Source organism: Protopterus annectens, chromosome 8.part0 (genome assembly GCF_019279795.1).
Source record: "Protopterus annectens isolate FY-2018-M chromosome 8.part0, PAN1.0, whole genome shotgun sequence".
Taxonomy (NCBI): domain Eukaryota; kingdom Metazoa; phylum Chordata; order Ceratodontiformes; family Protopteridae; genus Protopterus; species Protopterus annectens.
In genome coordinates this window covers 772573422-772596389 of record NC_056741.1, presented here as the reverse complement: position 1 = coordinate 772596389, position 22968 = coordinate 772573422, and positions in this window count along the sequence as shown.

Sequence of the window (22968 nt, the reverse complement as noted above, 5' to 3'; positions counted from 1 at the left end):
GCTCTCACATAAAAGTACTCCTAATGTCAATAAGGTTGTCAGTATTACACATGCTAAATCCATCACACACAATTCAAAGCAGACATATAGACGCACGGAAACACTTTATAATCTCAAAATACTGAATTTCAGTATTTCAAGACTATAAAGTCGAAGTTCGAAAAGAGCAAAAGTGCATAATCACGTATTCAGATATCTCGAATTCGTGGTTATGGCTTTACACTACATAATGTCCGGGATTGTATGTGGACAGTGTACAGTGCCGTGTGTGGATTTAGGTGTTATGTCAGGTAAGTGAGTGTTTTGTAAGGGTTTCGTGTGGGACTTTGAGTCTATATGAGTGTGCTGATATGTGTGATGTGTGTGTGAGGGACTGTAGAATGTGTGTATGTGTGTGTGTGTGTGTGTGTTTGGGTTTGCTTTTGTTTACTGTTTGTGCAATCTCGGAGTTAGTATATAAAAGTAGGGAAGTACAGCCCCCCCCCCACATGGGGGGGTGCAGGGGGGCTTGCCCCCCTTCTTATTTGTGTTGTAGGTTTGTGGATGTGTGTTGTTTTGTTTGTTTATGTTGTGATGTGGGTGTTGTGGTATATGTGTGGTCTGGTCTGTGCTGTGTTTTAGGTGTTTTGAATTTCGTGGTTTTGGGCTTCACGGTTTTAGTGTTTTGGTGTTGTGTGGATTCGATTTCATGGTCTCGAAAAACTGAAATTCGAGATTTCAGTATTTCGAGATTATGAAGTGAATCCACACCCACATATGCTGAAGCACTTAAATGTAACCTTACTAAACCACAATGATCTCCTAGATGAAGTACACATAACAAAATTCCTCAGCAGCCCCAAAAGCACTCTTTCAAGACAAACCAACATCAACACATAGAGCTACAGCTCATGGAGTCTCTACCTCTAAGCCTATAAGACAAGCAACCACACAATCCAGCATTCTAGTCATTGGAGACACTATAGTGAGACACACTGATGTCCCTCTCATCAGTCTGACTAAGGAGAAAGTCACATTCCGTTGCTTTTCATGAGCTAAGATCTGCCACATTATGCAAACACTCAGGTCATTGAAAAACAAGTACCAGTATGACTCAGTCATAGTTCATGTGGGAGTAAATGAGCTGAGATGTACTTCCCTAGACCATATGAAGAGAGATATCATGGAGCTCTCGAAATATCTGTCTCAGGCTGGTATGAACCTAGCACTGAGCAGCATTTTTCCATCTCTAAGGATGATACAACAATATGAAAAAAGATGACTGACTTTAATAATTGGCTTAGTTTCCGGTGTTATTCTAAGTGGGTACAATATTTGTCAGCATGGAAGGAGATGGTCAACAGACCACGCTGCTTTGCCAGGGGTCATCTGCACCTCTCCCCTCTAAGCTTTCAAATATTAGCTAAAACACTGTCTTCCCCCATAGCATCTTTTTTAGGCAATTCCAAACCTCAAGCACTTTCAACATAACCAATCAAAACCAAGAAAATCTAAAGGTATTACTGCTCAGCGCGAGGAGCCTAAACAAAAAACTTCATTCCCTAGAAGCTCTATTAACCCTAGAGAATGCTGATGTCTGTACGGTCACTGAGACAAGGTCTAAGGCCATGCAGAGCACATCAACAGTGCAAGGTTATAATGCCTTCCACACATTTAGACCAGCTGCTACACAGGAAGAGACTAAAGGTGGAGGTGTGTCTATTTACATCAGAAATAAATATACCTCAAAGCTGGTCAAACAGGACAATGCACTTGAGCTGCTCCATGTTCAAATCACCATAGACAAAATCCAGTATCCCTTCCTTGCAAGCTATAGGTCCCCTCTATGACCCAGGAAACCCATACCATGTATTTAAACTTATTAGAAGCACTAACCATCCAACCCAATATCATTTTCATGGGTGACTTTAATTAACCCACTATTAACTGGGAATCCTAAATGACACCAAATGTACAAGCACAGAGATTCCTGGATTTTGTAAACACAAGCTCCCTGGACCAGGTAGTCAATACACCAACCAGGGGTGCAGCAATACTGGATCTGATTCTCACTAATATGGGAGAGTGCTGCACACCCCCTACTGTAATGTCTTCCCTGGTAAGGTCAGACCACAAAAATGTCTCCTTTGAAGTAAAAATAAAACCAGGACCCCCAGTGAAACCTGGAATATTCAGGAACTCCTCTAAGGCTAACCTCCTGCTATTAAGTAATAACTTGGTAAAATTTCAAACCTCCATAAACCCTGAGAGCACTGCTGCCTATGTAGAACTGTTCAAGAAACCCTGTACAAAGATGTTAATAGCTGCATAGAGGCAGATGTACAACCAGGAGGAAGTACAGAACTAACTCAAAAAACAAGCCACCCTGATGGAATCATGAAATCAATAGGCTGTATAACAGAAGAAAGAAAATCATGACAAAAATTAGGAGATGCAGCACCCAGCAGGATAAAAGCACTCTCATCAAATTAAACAAACATTTCAGAGGACAAATAAAGTCTACCAAAGCCAGATTTTAAGTAAATTTGGCCTCCAAGGCCAAGGACAACCACAAGGCATTTTTTAGCTATGTCTGCAACCACAAAGGTAATACACAGTTATGTGCAGAGCTCATTGTAATTGGAGCCACCTATACTGAGCCAGAAGATATAGAAAACCTACTGTTCAATAAATTCAGCTCCAGCTTTACCCCTCTCTCCCCTTCAACCTTCTCTCAGGAAATACCATCAAATATAACTCCCTCTGCTATCACAAGGGAACAGGTCCATAATGTTCTTTCTAAGGCCAAGAGCACTGTATCAATGGGCCCAGACAATATCCCAGGATGTCTTCTAAATAACATAAAACATGACCTATCTGGACCTCTGAAATTACTATTTAACTGCTGCCTCCAAACAGGTTTCATACCTCATGAATGGAGAACAGCAGCAGGCATCCTCTGCACAAAGGCGGGCCATCTACAGACCTTGGAAACTACAGACCCATATGTCTCACTAGTCTTACATGTAAAGCCATGGAAAGAATTATCCTGGAAATGATCAATATTGATATAGTAAACCTCCAGACACTAGATCCAACACAATTTGGTTTCATCAAGGGCAGATCATGCCTACTCAACCTGGTGGACTTCTTTGAGAAGGTAAGCAAAGCAATGGATAAGGGCAAAATGGTTCACACTGCCTAGCTTGACCTAGCCAAGGCATTTGAGACAATACCCAACTCAGGCATTGTTGACAAACTCAGGAGGTTCGGTACAAATTTATATGTCACCCAGTGGATAGCTAACTGGCTCACATACAGGATTCAGGAAGTTAGAATTGGGAGTCCACCTCTACAAAGAGGCCAGTCACAAGTAGAGCCCTTTAGAGATCAGTCCTTGGACTTCTCCTTTTTGACATTTAATTCTCTGAAGTTAAGGCCAATGTCAATGGTCTCTGGCTAACTAAATTATCAGAAGATTGCAAATTAGGAGCTGTCATTGATTCCCACACTGACACAAATGTTCTCCAGGAGGGGCTGACACAGACAAAAAACTGGTGTCAGAGCCATGGACTAAAACTAAATGCCAAAAAATGCATAATAGTAGCCTTCGGCAAGTCATCCACCCCTAGCAACTATCATATCGACAACACACCCCTTAGAGTTGACCCAGTAGTCAAGGACTTAGGGAGACACATAGATAGTTATCAAGCCTTTGACCATCATGTGTCTACAGTAGTGAGGAAATCATTCTATATTGCTCAATTTATAAACAAAGGTATGGCATCTAAATACAAGGAAGTCATTGTTCCACTGTATATGGCATTCATCAGACCTATCATTGAGTACAATCCACCCTTTGGTATGTACCTAACTAGTCATATCCAACAATTGGAATGTCCACAAAGGTCCCTCACTAAAAGAATACAAGATGTAAGTAAAATGTTCCATGCAGACTGCCTCAAGGCCCCATCCCTGTATTCTGTCTCCTACAGGCTTTTGAGGGTAAAACTGTACCTGGCATACAGGGCATTGTCAGACCCCACTCTGATGGATCTGCTGCATATCCAGAAAACAAACAGCACCAGAATTACCTATTATAAAGACTTAAACCTTGTCTGTGATATAAACAGTACCTGTTGGAGAGAGAGGTATGTATCCCAGAGACCACCCCATCTATGGAACAGGCTCCCCATCCATGTGAAGCAGAGTTCCTCCCTAACCCAATTCAAGTGCAACTTGGACAATTGGAGAGGGAACAGGAAATTCATCAATGGTTTGGCACCTGTGTCACTAATGGACACAGGCAACCTGCAAATGGTTTATCTCCCAGGCCCCTGCTTATAAATGTTTCATCTCTCAAGCCTCTGCTTACACTTTTAAGGGATATCTGAACTAGTTAGAGATCTGGGATGCATGGATAGGCTTAAAATGGCCCTTGTGGTTGTTAGCCTAGTAGACACCTATGAAGCTATTTGTGAAGACTACAGGGAACTAAACTTTCACACAGAAAGATATGCATACTCCATATCCAGGGCAGAGAACATTCTAAAGCAGCTGAATGTAGCTACACATCAAACGAGTACTGACTAAAAGGTCACTGGCAGACATCCATCCCCAACAAAGGAAAGTTCAGATTTTGTCAAGCCATTTCCATCAAGTGAATGCATTAAAATGCTCTTTGAGATGAAAAATGTCCTATTAACTGATCAACAGCTTAATTTCACCTCTTCTAGTGTGGAAAAAAAAGAGAGGGATAAGAGCTAGTAATTCTCCCAGTTTTAGTAAAATTCAGTTACTGCCTAGAAAGTACACTGCCTGGATGACAACAAAGAAGAAACTTAGAGAGCCTGTAAGAAAATCAACTAGAATTTAAGTAAATCTTTATCTGCACTTTTTCCAAATAATACAGTATTTAAATTGATTTATTTGTGTTGCATTGAATGATATCTAGCTGGAAGTTGTGGCTCTGTTTTTTCAGTTAATGCTTGTTATAATTTAGTGCTAGTTAGAATTCCTGCATAGCCTGCGATAAGTGGGGGAAGTTTCACTTCATTAATATTCGGTTTCTGCCTTATATAAGAAGTACATTTTGGATTATTTTCTGCTTAAACTCTGAGCTTTGACTGGCTAAGACCTACCTGCAATCAACTGGATGTATAAGTGAATTTAAGTAAATCTTTATCTGCCCTTTTTTCAAATAATACAGCATTTAAATTGATTTATTTGTGTTGCATTGAATACTATCTAGCTGGAAGTTGTGGCTCTGTTTTTTTCAGTTAATGCTTGTCAGAATTTAGTGGTAGTTTGAATTCCTGCAGAGCCAGTGATAAGTGAGGGAAGTTTCAATTCATTGATATACCGTTTCTGCCTTATATAGGAGGTACATTTGGATTATTTTCTGCTTAAACTCTGAGCTTTGACCGGCTAAGATCTATCTGCAATCAACTGGACGTATAAGTGAATTTAAGCAAATCTTTATCTGCACGTTTTTCAAATAATACAGCATTTACATTGATTTATTTGGGTTGCATTGAATACTATCTAGCTGGAAGCTGTGGCTCTGTTTTTTCAGTTAATGCTTGTTAGAATTTAGTGCTAGTTAAAATTCCTGCATAGCCAGTGATAAGTGGGGGAAGTTACACTTCATTGATATTCGGTTTCTGCCTTATATAAGAGGTACATTTTGAATTATTTTCTGCTTACACTTTGAGCTTTGGCCGGCTAAGACTTACCTGTAATCAGCGGGATGTACAAGTGAATTTCAGTAAATCTTTATTTGCACTTTTTTGAAATAAAACAGCATTTAAATTGATTTATTTGTGTTGCATTGAATAATATCTAGCCTGAAGTTGTGGCTCTGTTTTTTCAATTAATGCTTGTTAGAATTTAGTGCTAGTTATAATTCCTGCACAGCCAGTGATACGTGTGGGAAGTTTCACTTCATTGATATTCAGTTTCTGCCTTATATAAGAGATACATTTTGGACTATTTTCTGCTTAAACTCTGAGCTTTGGCCGGCTAAGACCTACCTGCAATCAAATGGACATGTAAGTGAATTTAAGTAAATCTTTATCTGTACTTTTTTCACATAATACAGCATTTAAATTGATTTATTTGTGTTGCACTGAATACTATCTAGCTGGAAGTTGTGGATCTGTTTTTTTCATTTAATGCTTGTTAGAATTTAGTGCTAGTTAGAATTCCTGCATAGCTAGTGATAAGTGGGGGGAGTTTCACTTCATTGATATTCGGTTTCTGCCTTATATAAAAGGCAAATTTTGGATTATTTTCTGCTTAAACTCTGAGCTTTGGCCAGCTAAGACCTACCTGCAATCAACTGGATGTATAAGTGAATTTAAGTAAATCTTTATCTGCACTTTTTTCAAAATAAACAGCATTTAAATTGATTTATTTGTGTTGCATTCAATACTATCTAGCTGGAAGTTTTGGCTCTGTTTTTTTCACTTAATGCTTGTTAAAATTTAGTGCTAATTAGAATTCCTGCATAGCCAGTGATAACTTGGGGAAGTTTCACTTCATTGATACTTGGTTTCTGCCTGATATAAGAGGTACATTTAGGATTATTTTCCGCATAAACTCTGAGCTTTGGCCAGCTAAGAACTACCTCCAATCAACTGGATGTATAAGTGAATTTAAGTAAATCTTTATCTGCATTTTTTTTAATAATACAGCATTTAAATTGGTTTATTTGTGTTGCATTGAATACTATCTAGCTGGAAGTTGTGGCTCTGTTTTTTCAGTTAATGCTTGGTAGAATTTAGTGCTACTTAGAATTCCTGCATAACCAGTGATAAGTGGGAGAAGTTTCACTTCATTGATATTCAGTTTCTGCCTTATATAAGAGGTACATTTTGGATTATTTTTTGCATAAACTCTGAGCTTTGGCTGGCTAAGACCTACCTGCAATCAACTGTATGTATAAGTGAATTTAAGTAAATCTTTATCTGCACTTTTTTCAAATAATACAGCATTTAAATTGATTTATTTGTGTTGCATTGAATACTATCTAGCTGGAGGTTGTGGCTCTGTTTTTTCAGTTAATCCTTGTTAGAATTTAGTGCTAGTTAGAATTCTTGCATAGCCAGTGATAAGTGGGGGAAGTTTCACTTCACTGATGTTCAGTTTCTGCCTTATATAAGAGGTACATTTTGGATTATTTTCTGCTTAAACTCTGAGCTTTGTCCAGTTAAGACCTGCCTGCAATCAAATGGATGTATAAGTGAAAGTAAGTAACTCCTTATCTGCCCTTTTTCTAATAATACAGCATTTAAATTGATTTATTTGTGTTGCATTGAACACTATCTAGCTGGAAGTTGTGGATCTGATTTTTTCAGTTAATGCTTGTTAGAATTTAGTGCTAGTTAGAATTCCTGCATAGCCAGTCATAAGTAGGGGAAGTTTCACTTCATTGATATTCGGTTTCTGCCTTATATAAGAGGCAAATTTTGAATTATTGTTTGCTTAAACTCTGAGCTTGGACCGGCTAAGGCCTATCTGCAATCAACTGAACATATAAGTAAATTTAAGTAAATCTTGATCTGCACTTTTTTCAAATAATACAGCATTTAAATTGATTTACTTGTGTTGCATTTAATCCTTTCTAGCTGGAAATTGTGGCTCTGTTTTTTAGCTAATGCTTGTTAGAATTTAGTGTTAGTTAGAAATCCTGAATAGTCAGTGATAAGTGGAGGAAGTTTCACTTCATTGATAGTCGGTTTCTGCCTTATATAAGAGGTACATTTTGGATTATTTTTCTGCTTAAACACTGAGCTTTGGCCAGCTAAGACCTACCTGCAATCAACTGGACGTATAAGTGATTTTAAGTAAATGTTTCTCGGCACTTTTATCAAATAATACAGCATTTACATTGATTTATTTGTGTTGCCTTGAATACTATCTAGCTGGAAGTTGTGGCTCTGTTTTTTCAGTTAATGCTTGTTAGAATTTAGTGCTACCTAGAAATCCTGCACAGCCAATGAAAAGTGGGGGGAGTTTCACTTCATTGATATTTGGTTTCTGCCTTATACAAGAGATACATTTTGGATTATTTTCTGCTTAAACTCTGAGCTTTGGCCAGCTAAGACCTACCTGCAATCAACTGGATGTATAAGTGAATTTAAATTTATATATGCACTTTTTTCAAATAATACAGCATTTAAATTGATTTATTTGTATTCCATTGAATACTATCTAGCTGGAGGTTGTGGCTCTGTTTTTTCAGTTAATGCTTGTTAGAATTTAGTGCTGGTTAGAATTCTTGCATAGCCAGTGATAAGTGGGGGAAGTTTCACTTCACTGATGTTCGGTTTCTGCCTTATATAAGAGGTACATTTTGGATTATTTTCTGCTTAAACTCTGAGCTTTGTCCAGCTAAGACCTGCCTGCAATCAAATGGATGTATAAGTGAAAGTAAGTAAATCCTTATCTGCCCTTTTTCTAATAATATAGCATTTAAATTGATTTATTTGTGTTGCATTGAACACTATCAAGCTGGAAGTTGTGGCTCTGTTTTTTTCAGTTAATGCTTGTTAGAATTTTGTGCTAGTTAGAATTCCTGCAGAGCCAGTGATAAGTTGGGGAAGTTTCAGTTCATTAATATTCAGTTTCTGCCTTATATAAGAGGCAAATTTTGGATTATTTTTTGCTTAAACTCTGAGCTTTGACTGGCTAAGGCCTATCTGCAATTAATTGAACGTATAAGTGAATTTAAGTAAATCTTGATCTGCACTTTTTTCGAATAATACAGAATTTAAATTGATTTACTTGTGTTGCATTTAATCCTTTCTAGTTGGAAATTGTGGCTCTGTTTTTTAGTTAATGCTTGTTAGAATTTAGTGTTAGTTAGAAATCCTAAATAGTCAGTGATAAGTGGAGGAAGTTTCACTTCATTGATAGTCGGTTTCTGCCTTATATAAGAGGTACATTTTGGATTATTTTCTGCTTAAACTCTGAGCTTTGGCTGGCTAAGACCTACCTGCAATCAACTGGATGTATAAATGAATTTAAGTAAATCTTTATCTTCATTTTTTTCAAACAATACAGCATTTAAATTGATGTATTTGTGTTGCATTGAATACTATCTAGCTAGAAGTTGCGGCTCTGTTTTTTCAGTTAATGCTTATTAAAATTTAGTGCTAGTTAGAATTCTTGCATAGCCAGTGATAAGTGGGGGAAGGTTCACTTCATTGATATTCGGTTTCTGCCTTATATAAGAGGTACATTTTGGATTATTTTCTGCTTAAACTCTGAGCTTTGGCCAGCTAATACCTACCTGCAATCAACTGGAAGTATAAGTGATTTTAAGTAAATGTTTATCGGCACTTTTTTCAAATAATACAGCATTTACATTGATTTATTTGTGTTGCATTGAATACTATCTAGCTGGAAGTTGTGGCTCTGTTTTTTCAGTTAATGCCTGTTAGAATTTAGTGCTAGTTAGAATTCTTGCATAGCCAGTGATAAGTGGGGGAAGTTTCAGTTCGTTAATATTCGGTTTCTGCCTTATATAAGAGGTACATTTTGGATTATTTTCTGCTTAAACTCTGAGCTTTGGCTGGCTAAGACCTACCTACAATCAACTGGATGTATAAGTGAATTTAAGTAAATCCTTATCTGCACTTTTTTCAAATAATACAGCATTTAAATTGATTTATTTGTGTTGCATTGAATAATATCTAGCTGGAAGTTGTGGCTCTGTTTTTAATACTTGTTAGAATTTATTGCTAGTTAGAATTCCTGCATAGCCAGTAATAAGTGGGGGAAGTTACACTTTACTGATATTTGGTTTCTGCCTTATATAAGAGGTACAATTTGGATTATTTTCTGCTTAAACCCTGGGCTTTGGCTGGGTAAGACCTACCTGCAATCAAATGGACGTATAAGTGAATTTAAGTAAATCTTTATCTGCACTTTTTTTAAATAATACAGCATTTAAATTGATTTATTTGTGTTGCATTGAATACTATCTATTTGGAAGTTGTGGCTCTGTTTTTTATGCTTGTTAGAATTTAGTGCTAGTTAGAATTCCTGCATAGCCAGTGATAAGTGGGGGAAGTTTCACTTCATTGATATTCGCTTTCTGCCTTATATAAGAGGTACATTTTGGATTATTTTCTGCTTAAACTCTGAGCTTTGGCCAGCTAAGACCTGCCTGCAATCAACTGGATGCATAAGTGAAAGTAAGTAAATCCTTATCTGCCCTTTTTTCAAATAGTATAGCATTTAAATTGATTTATTTGCGTTGCATTGAACACTACCTAGCTGGAAGTTGTGGCTCTGTTTTTTCAGTTAATGCTTGTTAGAATTTAGTGCTAGTTAGAATTCCTGCAGAGCCAGTGATAAGTGGGGGAAGTTTCAATTCATTGATATTCGGTTTCTGTCTTATATAAGAGGTATATTTTGGATTATTTTCTGCTTAAACTCTGAACTTTGACTGGCTAAGATGTACCTGCAATCAACTGGATGTATAAGTGATATTAAGTAAATCTTTATCTGCACATTTTTCAAATAATATAGCATTTAAATTGATTTATTTGTGTTGCATTGATTACTATCTAGCTGAAAGTTTTGGCTCTGTTTTTTCAGTTAATGCCTACTAGAATTTAGTGCTACTTAGAATTCCTGCATAGCCAGTGATAAGTGGGGGAAGTTTCACTTCACTAATATTTGGTTTCTGCCTTATATAAGAGGTACATTTTGGATTATTTTTTGCTTAAACTCTGAGGTTTGGCCGGCTAAGATCTACCTGCAATCAACTGGACGTATAAGTGAATTTAAGTAAATCTTTATCTGCACTTTTTTGAAATAATACAGCATTTAAATTGATTTATTTGTGTTGCATTGAATACTATCTAGGTGGAAGTTGTGGCTCTGTTTTTTCAGTTAATGCTTGTTAGAATTTAGTGCTAGTTAGAATTCCTGCATAGCTAGTGATAACTTGGGGAGGTTTCACTTCACTGATATTCGCTTTCTGACTTATATAAGAGGTACATTTTGGATTATTTTCTGCATAAACTCTGAGCTTTGGCCGGCTAAGACCTACCTGCAATCAACTGGATGTATAAGTGAATTTAAGTAAATCGTTATCTGCACTTTTTTCAAATAATACAGCATTTAAATTGATTTATTTGTGTTGCATTGAATACTATCTAGCTGGAAATTGTGGCTCTGTTTTTTCAGTTAATGCTTGTTAGAATTTAGTGCTAATTAGATTTCCTACATAGCCAGTGATAAGTGAGGGAAGTTTCACTTCACTGATGTTTGGTTTCTGCCTTATGTAAGAGGTACATTTTGGATTATTTTCTGCTTAAACTCTGTGCTTTGGCCAGCTAAGACCTGCATGCAATCAAATAGATGTATAAGTGAAAGTAAGTAAATCCTTATCTACCCTTTTTTTCTAATAAGATAGCATTTAAATTGATTTATTTGTGTTGCATTGAACACTATCTAGATGGAAGTTGTGGCTCTGTTTTTTCAGTTAATGCTTGTTAGAATTTTGTGCTAGTTAGAATTCCTGCAGAGCCAGTGATAAGTTGGGGAAGTTTCAGTTCATTGATATTCAGTTTCTGCCTCATATAAGAGGTAAATTTTGGATTATTTTTTGCTTAAACTCTAAGCTTTGACCGGCTATGGCCTACCTGCAATCAACTGAACGTATAAGTGAATTTAAGTAAATCTTTATCTGCACTTTTTTCAAATAATACAGCATTTAAATTGATTTATTTGTGTTGCATTGAATGCTTTCTAGCTGGAAATTGTGGCTCTTTTTTTAGTTAATGCTTGTTAGAATGTAGTGTTAGTTAAAATTCCTAAATAGTCAGTGATAAGTGGAGGAAGTTTCACTTCATTGATATTCGGTTTCTGACTTATATAAGAGGCGAATTTTGGATTATTTTCTGCTTAAACTCTGAACTTTGGCCAGCTAAGACCTACCTGCAATCAGCTGGATGTATAAGTGAATTTAAGTAAATCTTTATCTGCACTTTTTTCAAAATAGACAGCATTTAAATTGATTTATTTGTGTTGCATTCAATACTATCTTGCTGTTAGGTTTGGCTCTGTTTTTTTCACTTAATACTTGTTAAAATTTAGTGCTAGTTAGAATTCCTGCATAGCCAGTAATAACTTGGGGAAGTTTCACTTCATTGATACTTGGTTTCTGCCTTATATAAGAGGTGCATTTTGGATTATTTTCTGCTTAAACTCTGAGCTTTGGACAGCTAAGACCTACCTGCAATCAACTGGACATATAAGTGAATTTAAGTAAGTCTTTATCTGCACCTTTTTCAAATAGTGCAGCATTTACATTGACTTATTTGTGTTGCACTCAATACTATCTAGCTGGAAGTTGTGGCTCTGTTTTTTTCAGTTAATGCTTGTTAGAGTTTAGTGCTAGATAGAATTCCTGCATAGCCAGTGATAAGTGGGAGAAGTTTCACTTCATTGATATTCAGTTTCTGCCTTATATGAGAGGTACATTTTGGATTATTTTTTGCATAAACTCTGAGCTTTGGCTGGCTAAGACCTACCTGCAATCAACTGTATGTATAAGTGAATTTAAGTAAATCTTTTTCTGCACGTTTTTCAAATAATACAGCATTTAAATTGATTTATTTGTGTTGCATTGAATACTATCTTGCTGGAGGTTGTGGCTCTGTTTTTTCAGTTAATGCTTGTTAGAATTTAGTGCTAGTTAGAATTCTTGCATAGCCAGTGATAAGTGGGGGAAGTTTCACTTCACTGATGTTCAGTTTCTGCCTTATATAAGAGGTACATTTTGGATTATTTTCTGCTTAAACTCTGAGCTTTGTCCAGCTAAGACCTGCCTGCAATCAAATGGATGTATAAGTGAAAGTAAGTAAATCCTTATCTGCCCTTTTGCTAGTAATACAGCATTTAAATTGATTTATTTGTGTTGCATTGAACACTATCTAGCTGGAAGTAGTGGCTCTGTTTTTTTCAGTTAATGCTTGTTAGAATTTAGTGCTAGTTAGAATTCCTGCAGAGCCAGTGATATGTTGGGGAAGTTTCAATTCATTAATATTCAGTTTCTGCCTTATATAAGAGGCAAATTTTGGATTATTTTTTGCTTAAACTCTGAGCTTTGAATGGCTAAGGCCTATCTGCAATCAACTGAACGTATAAGTGAATTTAAGTAAATCTTGATCTGCACTTTTTTCAAATAATACAGAATTTAAATTGCTTTACTTGTGTTGCATTTAATCCTTTCTAGCTGGAAATTGTGGCTCTGTTTTTTAGTTAATGCTTGTTAGAATTTAGTGTTAGTTAGAAATCCTGAATAGTCAGTGATAAGTGGAGGAAGTTTCACTTCATTGATAGTCGGTTTCTGCCTTATATACGAGGTACATTTTGGATTATTTTTTGCATAAACTCTGATCTTTGGCTGGCTAAGACCTACCTGCAATCAACTGTATGTATAAGTGAATTTAAGTAAATCTTTTTCTGCACGTTTTTCAAATAATACAGCATTTAAATTGATTTATTTGTGTTGCATTGAATACTATCTTGCTGGAGGTTGTGGCTCTGTTTTTTCAGTTAATGCTTGTTGGAATTTAGTGCTAGTTAGAATTCTTGCATAGCCAGTGATAAGTGGGGGAAGTTTCACTTCACTGATGTTCAGTTTCTGCCTTATATAAGAGGTACATTTTGGATTATTTTCTGCTTAAACTCTGAGCTTTGTCCAGCTAAGACCTGCCTGCAATCAAATGGATGTATAAGTGAAAGTAAGTAAATCCTTATCTGCCCTTTTGCTAATAATACAGCATTTAAATTGATTTATTTGTGTTGCATTGAACACTATCTAGCTGGAAGTAGTGGCTCTGTTTTTTTCAGTTAATGCTTGTTAGAATTTAGTGCTAGTTAGAATTCCTGCAGAGCCAGTGATAAGTTGGGGAAGTTTCAATTCATTAATATTCAGTTTCTGCCTTATATAAGAGGCAAATTTTGGATTATTTTTTGCTTAAACTCTGAGCTTTGAATGGCTAAGGCCTATCTGCAATCAACTGAATGTATAAGTGAATTTAAGTAAATCTTGATCTGCACTTTTTTCAAATAATACAGAATTTAAATTGCTTTACTTGTGTTGCATTTAATCCTTTCTAGCTGGAAATTGTGGCTCTGTTTTTTAGTTAATGCTTGTTAGAATTTAGTGTTAGTTAGAAATCCTGAATAGTCAGTGATAAGTGGAGGAAGTTTCACTTCATTGATAGTCGGTTTCTGCCTTATATACGAGGTACATTTTGGATTATTTTCTGCTTAAACTCTGAGCTTTGGCTGGCTAAGACCTACCTGCAATCAACTGGATGTATAAATGAATTTAAGTAAATCTTTATCTTCATTTTTTTCAAACAATACAGCATTTAAATTGATTTATTTGTGTTGCATTGAATACTATCTAGCTAGAAGTTGCGGCTCTGTTTTTTCAGTTAATGCTTGTTAGAATTTAGTGCTAGTTAGAATTCCTGCATAGCCAGTGATAAGTGGGGGAAAGTTCACTTCATTGATATTCGGTTTCTGCCTTATATAAGAGGTACATTTTCAATTATTTTCTGCTTAAACTCTGAGCTTTGGCCAGCTAAGAACTACCTGCAATCAACTGGACGTATAAGTGATTTTAAGTAAATGTTTATCGGCACTTTTTTCAAATAATACAGCATTTACATTGATTTATTTGTGTTGCATTGAATACTATCTAGCTGGAAGTTGTGGTTCTGCTTTTTCAGTTAATGTTTGTTACAATTTAGTGCTAGTTAGAATTCCTGCATAGCTGGTGATAAGTGGGGGAAGTTTTACTTCATTAATATTCAGTGTCTGCCTTATATTAGAGGTATATTTTGCATTATTTTCTTCTTAAACTCTGAGATTTGCTCGGCTAAGACATACCTGCAATCAACTGGACGTATAAGTGAATTTAAGTAAATCCTTATCTGCACTTTTGTCAAATAATACAGCATTTAAATTGATTTATTTGTGTTGCATTGAATACTATCTAGCTGGAAGCTGTGGCTCTGTTTTTACAGTTAATACTTGTTAGAATTTATTGATAGTTAGAATTCCTGCGTAGCCAGTGATAAGTGGGGGAAGTTACACTTTATTGATATTCAGTTTCTGCCTTATATAAGAGGTACATTTTGGATTATTTTCTGCTTAAACCCTGAGCTTTAGCTGGGTAAGACCTACCTGCAATCAAATGGACGTATAAGTGAATTTAAGTAAATCTTTATCTGCACTTTTTTGAAATAATACAGCATTTAAATTGATTTATTTATGTTGCATTGAATACTATCTATTTGGAAGTTGTGGCTCTGTTTTTTATGCTTATCTGAATTTAGTGCTAGTTAGAATTCCTGTATAACCAGTGATAAGTGGGGGAAGTTTCACTTCATTGATATTCGCTTTCTGCCTTATATAAGAGGTACATTTTGGATTATTTTCTGCTTAAACTCTGAGCTTTGGCCAGCTAAGACCTGCCTGCAATCAACTGGATGCATAAGTGAAAGTAAGTAAATCCTTATCTGCTTTTTTTTTCAAATAGTATAGCATTTAAATTGATTTATTTGTGTTGCATTGAACACTACCCAGCTGAAAGTTGTGGCTCTGTTTTTTCAGTTAATTCTTGTTTGAATTTAGTGCTAGTTAGAATTCCTGCAGAGCCAGTGATAAGTGGGGGAAGTTTCAATTCATTGATATTCGGTTTCTGTCTTATATAAGAAGTACATTTTGGATTATTTTCTGCTTAAATTCTGAACTTTGGCTGGCTAAGACGTACCTACAATCAACTGGATGTATAAGTGATATTAAGTAAATCTTTATCTGCACCTTTTTCAAATAATATAGCATTTAAATTGATTTATTTGTGTTGCATTGATTACTATCTAGCTGAAAGTTGTGGCTATGATTTTTCAGTTAATGCCTATTAGAATTTAGTGCTACTTAGAATTCCTGCATAGCCAGTGATAAGTGGGGGAAGTTTCACTTCACTGATATTTGGTTTCTGCCTTATATAAGAGGTACATTTTGGATTATTTTCTGCTTAAACTCTGAGGTTTGGTCGGCTAATATCTACCTGCAATCAACTGGATGTATAAGTGAATTTAAGTAAATCTTTATCTGCACTTTTTCGAAATAATACAGCATTTGAATTGATTTATTTGTGTTGCATTGAATACTATCTAGCTGGAAGTTGTGGCTCTGTTTTTTCAGTTAATGCTTGTTAGAATGTATTGCTAGTTAGAATTCCTGCATAGCTAGTGATAACTTGGGGAGGTTTCACTTCGCTGATATTCGCTTTCTGACTTATATGAGAGGTACATTTTGGATTATTTTCTGCTTAAATTCTGAACTTTGGCTGGCTAGGATGTACCTACAATCAACTGGATGTATAAGTGATATTAAGTAAATCTTTATCTGCACATTTTTCAAATAATATAGCATTTAAATTGATTTATTTGTGTTGCATTGATTACTATCTAGCTGAAAGTTGTGGCTATGATTTTTCAGTTAATGCCTATTAGAATTTAGTGCTACTTAGAATTCCTGCATAGCCAGTGATAAGTGGGGGAAGTTTCACTTCACTAATATTTGGTTTCTGCCTTATATAAGAGGTACATTTTGGATTATTTACTGCTTAAACTCTGAGCTTTGGCCAGCTAAGACCTACCTGCAATCAACTGGATGTATAAGTGAATTTAAGTAAATCTTTATCTGCACTTTTTTCAAACAATACAGCATTTAAATTGATGTATTTGTGTTGCATTGAATACTATCTAGCTGGAAGTTGTGGCTCTATTTTTTCAGTTAATGCTTGTTATAATTTAGTGCTAGTTAGAACTTCTGCATAGCCAGTGATAAGTGGGGGAAGTTTCACTTCATTGATATTCGGTTTCTGCCTTATATAAGAGGTACATTTTGGATTATTTTCTGCTTAAACTCTGAACTTTGGCCAGCTAAGACCTACCTGCAATCAACTGGACGTATAAGTGCATTTAAGTAAATCTTTATCTGCACTTTTTTCAAATAATACAGCATCTACATTGATTTATTTGTGTTGCATTGAATACTATCTAGCTGGAAGTTGTGGCTCTGTTTTTTCAGTTAATGCCTGTTAGAATTTAGTGCATGTTAGAATTCCTGCATAGCCATTGATAAGTGGGGGAAGTTTCACTTCATTGATATTCTGTTTCTGCCTTATATAAGAGGTACATTTTGGATTATTTTCTGCTTAAACTCTGAGCTTTGGCTGGCTAAGACCTACCTGCAATCAACTGGACGTATAAGTGAATTTAAGTAAATCATTATCTGCACTTTTTTCAAATAATACAGCATTTTAAATTGATTTATTTGTGTTGCATTGAATACTATCTTGCTGGAAGTTCTGACTCTGTTTTTTCAGCTAATGCTTCGTAGAATTTAGTGCTAGTTAGAATTCCTGCATAGCCAGTGATAAGTGGGAAAATTTCACTTCATTGATATTCGGTTTCTGCCTTATATAAGAGGTACATTTTGGATTATTTTCTGCTTAAACTCTGAGCTTTGGCCAGCTAAGACCTACCTGCAATCAACTGGACATATAAGTGAATTTAAGTAAGTCTTTATCTGCACTTTTTTCAAATAATGCAGCATTTCCATTGACTTATTTGTGTTGCACTGAATACTATCTAGCTGGAAGTTGTGGCTCTGTTTTTTCAGTTAATGCTTGTTAGAATTTAGTGCTAGTTAGAATTCCTGCATAGCCAGTGATAAGTGGGGGAAGTTTCACTTCACTGATGTTCAGTTTCTGCCTTATATAGGTGGTACATTTTGGATTATTTTCTGCTTAAACTCTGAGCTTTGGCCAGCTAAGACCTACATGCAATCAACTGGACATATAAGTGAATTTAAGTAAGTCTTTATCTGTACTTTTTTCAAATAACACAGCATTTAAATTGATTTATTTGTGTTGCATTGAATACTATCTAGCTGGAAGTTGTGGCTCTGTTTTTTCAGTTAATGCTTGTTAGAATTTAGTGCTAGTTAGAATTCCTGCATAGCCAGTGATAAGTGGGGGAAGTTTCACTTCATTGATATTCGGTTTCTGCCTTATATAAGAGGTACATTTTGGATTATTTTCTGCTTAAACACTGAGCTTTGGCCGGCTAAGACCTACCTGCAATCATCTGGACATATAAGTGAATTTAAATAAATTCTTATCTGCACTTTCTTCAAATAATACAGCACTAAATTCTAACAAGCATTAACTGAAAAAACAGAGCCACAACTTCCAGTTAGATAGTATTCAATGCAACACAAATAGTTAGAATAGAATTTAGTGCTAGTTAGAATTCCTGCATAGCCAGTGATAAGTGGGGGAAGTTTCACTTCACTGATGTTCGCTTTCTGCCTTATATAAAAGGTACATTTTGGATTATTTTCTGCTTAAACTCTGAGCTTTGGCCGGCTAATACCTACCTGCAATCAACTGGATGTATAAGTGAATTTAAGTAAATCTTTATCTGCACTTTTTTAAAATAATACAGCATTTAAATTGTTTTATTTGTGTTGCATTGAGTACTATCTAGCTGGAAGTTGTGGCTCTGTTTTTTCAGTTAATGCTTGTTAGAATTTAGTGCTAGTTAGAATTTCTCCATAGCCAGTGATAAGTGGGGGAAGTTTCACTTATGTTCATAGGTTCATAGATAGGTACTAGGCTATCGGTCCTGGGCCTATACAAGCCAAGTCAAAAAGGTACCCTGGCTTTTGCCACCCAAGAAGATTATTTTCCTGTGCCATTGTCAAACAGAGCCACAGATTTGATCCCTGTGTTGAATTTCCTATTTCCCATCCAATCATCAAAATTTTTCTTGAAGAGTGCTAATGAGGAGCTTTGTTTGATATAGGTAGATAGTTTATTCCAGAGTATGGGAAGTCCCTGGGACAGAAATCTATCCCTCTGGCATGTTCTATTTATTGTTGTGACAAGGTTTAGGTCCCTAGAGCATGTAGCTCAGAGGGATTGGGATTTCTTTAAGTGGAGCATGTCCAACAGCTCTGGGTTTGACATAGCTTTGTATGTTAGGCAGAGATTACCTTTGAGTAGGCGATATGCTATGGAATAAAGCTGGAGTTTTTTGAGACGGTCTGCATAGGGGATCTGTTTGAGGCTGGTAATCCTCTTCATGATGTATTTCTGCGGCCTTTCCAGTTGTTGTAGATGTCTTGTAAGGTACATACCAAAAGGGGCGTTGTACTCTATAATTGGTCTAATGAGTGATGAGTTGAGGGGAACAATGACCTCTGTTTTCTGGATGAGATACCTTTTGTGATGAGGTGTGCCACATATAATGATTTCCCGACTACTGTGGCAATGTGATTATCAAAGGAGAGACTACTGTCCACCTGTGTCCCAATGTCTCTTATCACACTTTCCATGTTAAGTATACAACCGCCTATGTTGTAGTTCATGGGTACAGAGTTTTTACCAAAGGGGATGACAATGCACTTTTTGGTATTGAGCTTGAGGCCATGGCTTTGACACCAGGCATCTGTCTCAGTGAGGCCCTTTTGTAGGATGTCCACATTGTTAAGAGTTTTGATTATGGCTCCTAGTTAGCAGTCATCTGCGAACTTCATTAGCCAAAGACCTTCTGTGTTAGCCTGTACTTCAGAGAAGTAGATACCAAACAGGGGAGGATGCAGGACTGAACCCTGTGGTACTCCACTTGTCACTGGTCTGAACTCGGATTTGGAGTCTGCTACTTTTACAGTGTGGGTTCTGTCAGTGAGCCAGTTGGCAACCCATCTTGTGACATAGGGATTTATACCTAGTTTAGTGACTTTATCTATAATTCCAGAGTGGGGGATGGTATCGAAAGCCCTGGCAAGATCTAGATAGGCTGTGTGAACCACCTTACCCTTGTCTACGGCTTTGGTGACTGCTTTAAAGAAGTCTATCAGGTTTAGGAGACATGATCTGCCTTTTACAAACCCGAACTGGGTGGGGTCCTGAGTTTGGAGATTACCAATGTCTTTGTTTATAAGTTCCATGATGATACGTTCCATGGCCTTGCAGACCAGGCTTGTCAGGCTAATGGGGTGGTAGTTCCCAGGGTCCATGGTGGCTCCCCCCTTGTGGAGTGGGATAACCATTGCTGTGCGCCATTCAGCAGGCACACAGCCTGAGGTGAGTCTATGATTGAACATGGTACTTAGGTGGGGTGCCAGTTCATTATGTAGTTCGTGTAGAATGCAGCCTGGGATGTTGTCTGGTCCCATGGATGCTGTATTCTTGGCTTTTCAGAGTTTGGTTTTTACCTGTGCAGCCGTGATTACAGGAACTTCACTGATATTCGGTTTCTGCCTTATATAAGAGGTACATTTTGGATTATTTTCTGCTTAAACTCTGAGCTTTGGCCGGCTAAGACCTACCTGAAATCAAATGGACGTATAAGTGAATTTACGTAAATCTTTATCTGCACTTTTTTCAAAGAATACAGCATTTAAATTGATTTATTTGTGTTGCATTGAATACTATCTAGCTGGAAGTTGTGGCTCTGTTTTTTCAGTTAATGCTTGGTAGAATTTAGTGCTACTTAGAATTCCTGCATAGCCAGTGATAAGTGGGGGAAGTTTCACTTTATTGATATTTAGTTTCTGCCTTATATAAGAGGTACATTTTGGATTATTTTCTGCTTAAACTCTGAGCTTTGGCCGGCTAAGACCTACCTGCAATCAACTGGATGTATATGTGAGTTTAAGTAAATCTTTATCTGCACTTTTTTCGAATAATACAGCGTGTAAATTAATTTATTTGTGTTGCATTGAATACTATCTAGCTGGAAGTTGTGGTTCTGTTTTTTCAGTTAGTTCCCCACCCACCCTCCCTGCTTTTGTTTTGGTGTTAATCTTGGTGGCTTTGAAACTGTCCACCCCTCTTGTAAATTTGCATTTGGATACTCCTCTTGGGCCTATCTCATTTGTTCACTCAAAAAAAAAATAAAAATTGCACTTTATTCATCTGCTTTCACTGTATTTGTGTTTCTTCCTGCTTTATTACTTTATTTTGCTTTTGCATCATCTTAAAAGTTCTCAATTGTATTTATTACTGCTTGGTGTTACTATCATTCTAAGCCTTTTGGTTTAAGCACTTGGGCTTCAGACCAGTTATTTTACATTAAGCAGGTTTGTGGTCTGCACTGTTGTGCAGGACGGGTAGCTTACATCCTTCTAAGTTGGGAACTGCTGATTGAAGGCTCAGTGTCTGTTGTTCTAAAAGTGTATTAGTTCTGGTTTAAGCATTTGGGCTTCAGGCCAGTTATTTTACATTAAGAAGGTTTGTGGTCTGCACTCTTGTGGGAGGAGAAGCTGGACTCTGCCCTTCCGAGCTGGGAATTTCTGGTTAAAGGCTTATAGTGCCTGTATATTTGAACTGTTTCATACTGAAATTGGTGCGCCATGTTTGCTGTAGCATAGACTAGATCCAGGCCTGCTGAATCTAGCTTTGTTTGTATAACTTGAGGACTAATCCAGGCCTTTTTACAGGTATTCAATAGTATTTATTACTGCTTGGTAGTAACCTGATTAAAGTGTAGCTATCATTCTAAGCCTTTTGGTTTAAGCACTTGGGCTTCAGACCAGTTGTTTTACATTAAGAAGGTTTGTGGCCTGCACTGTTGTGGCAGGACAGGTAGCTTACACCCTTCTAAGTTGGGAACTGCTGACTGAAGGCTCAGTGTCTGTTATTCTAAAAGTGTATTAGTTCTGGTTTAAGTACTTGGGCTTCAAGCCAGTCATTTTACATTAAGAAGGTTTGTGGTCTGCCTTCTTGTGGGAGGAGAGGCTGGACTCTACCCTTCTGAGCTGGGAATTTCTGGTTAGAGGCTTATAGTGCCTGCATATTTGAACTATTTCTTAATGAAATTGGTGTGCATTGTTTGCTGTCGCATAAACTAGATTCAGGCCGGCTGAATCTAGCTTTGTTTGTATAACTTGAGCACTAATCCAGGCCTTCTTTTTTGGAGAAGGTTCCCCTGCACCCCAGTGGCAGAAATGTGCAGTTAGATCTTGTCTGATCGCAGACTACAGGAACAGGGCTCTGTTTTGAGATGCTTTTACTGGTTAATTGGGTAAATTGTTTAAAAGCCTTTTCTGATTGCTTGTAGTCATCTAAAGCTGTTTTAAGTGCATTTTTTACTGTTTGTAGTCATTTAAAGCTGTTTTAAGTGTATTTTTACTGTTTTTGCCTTATCTTTTCAAAAGATGTTTTTGTTTCCCACCTTTTTAAGCTAGTATAGTCCAGTTTTCAGGCTAGTGCTGAATTCAGTGCTGTGTTACAAGTTTCTGAGTTGCCCATACCTTACTTGGATAGAAGGAGGTTTCTCTGTTCACCTGTGAGAGAGGAAGCTTTGAGTAGCCATCTGTCCCTGGAGGAGTGGTTCCAGCCCAGAAGTTAGTAGTTTATAGGCCATTTTGGGCTAATTTCTCTCTCTTTCATTTCCCTGCTGTAAAAACCGCCTTTGCACGGTTTTGCACATCCGGGCAGCTCCGGTTAGCTAGGGCTAAATTATTCCCGGCTCCACCAAGTCTCCTCTTCAGTTTTTCCCTTGAAAGTAGTCTAACTCTTTACCTAACCAGTTAAAAAGCATCCTACAGTCCAGCACTTCCTCAGACCTATTAGCAAGTACTAATATACCTGACACTTGATTGCCCAGCAGGGCAAGGCTCATTATTCACCTCTCACTAACCAAGCGACTAAGTAGCTCACCCTATTATTCAGGAATGACCAAAGGGCAATTTCAGGTATACTCTCCAGTCCAGCTGGTGAATCTGGGTATCCTGAGGCAATTTTACAACTGCCTCATGTACAGAGACAACCCTCTCCTCCTACCACAAAACATTAACATATGCGAGAGATGCAATTATATAGCTAAATTGGTGGCTAAGCTCTCTCCAACCAAGACTGGAACACGCAGT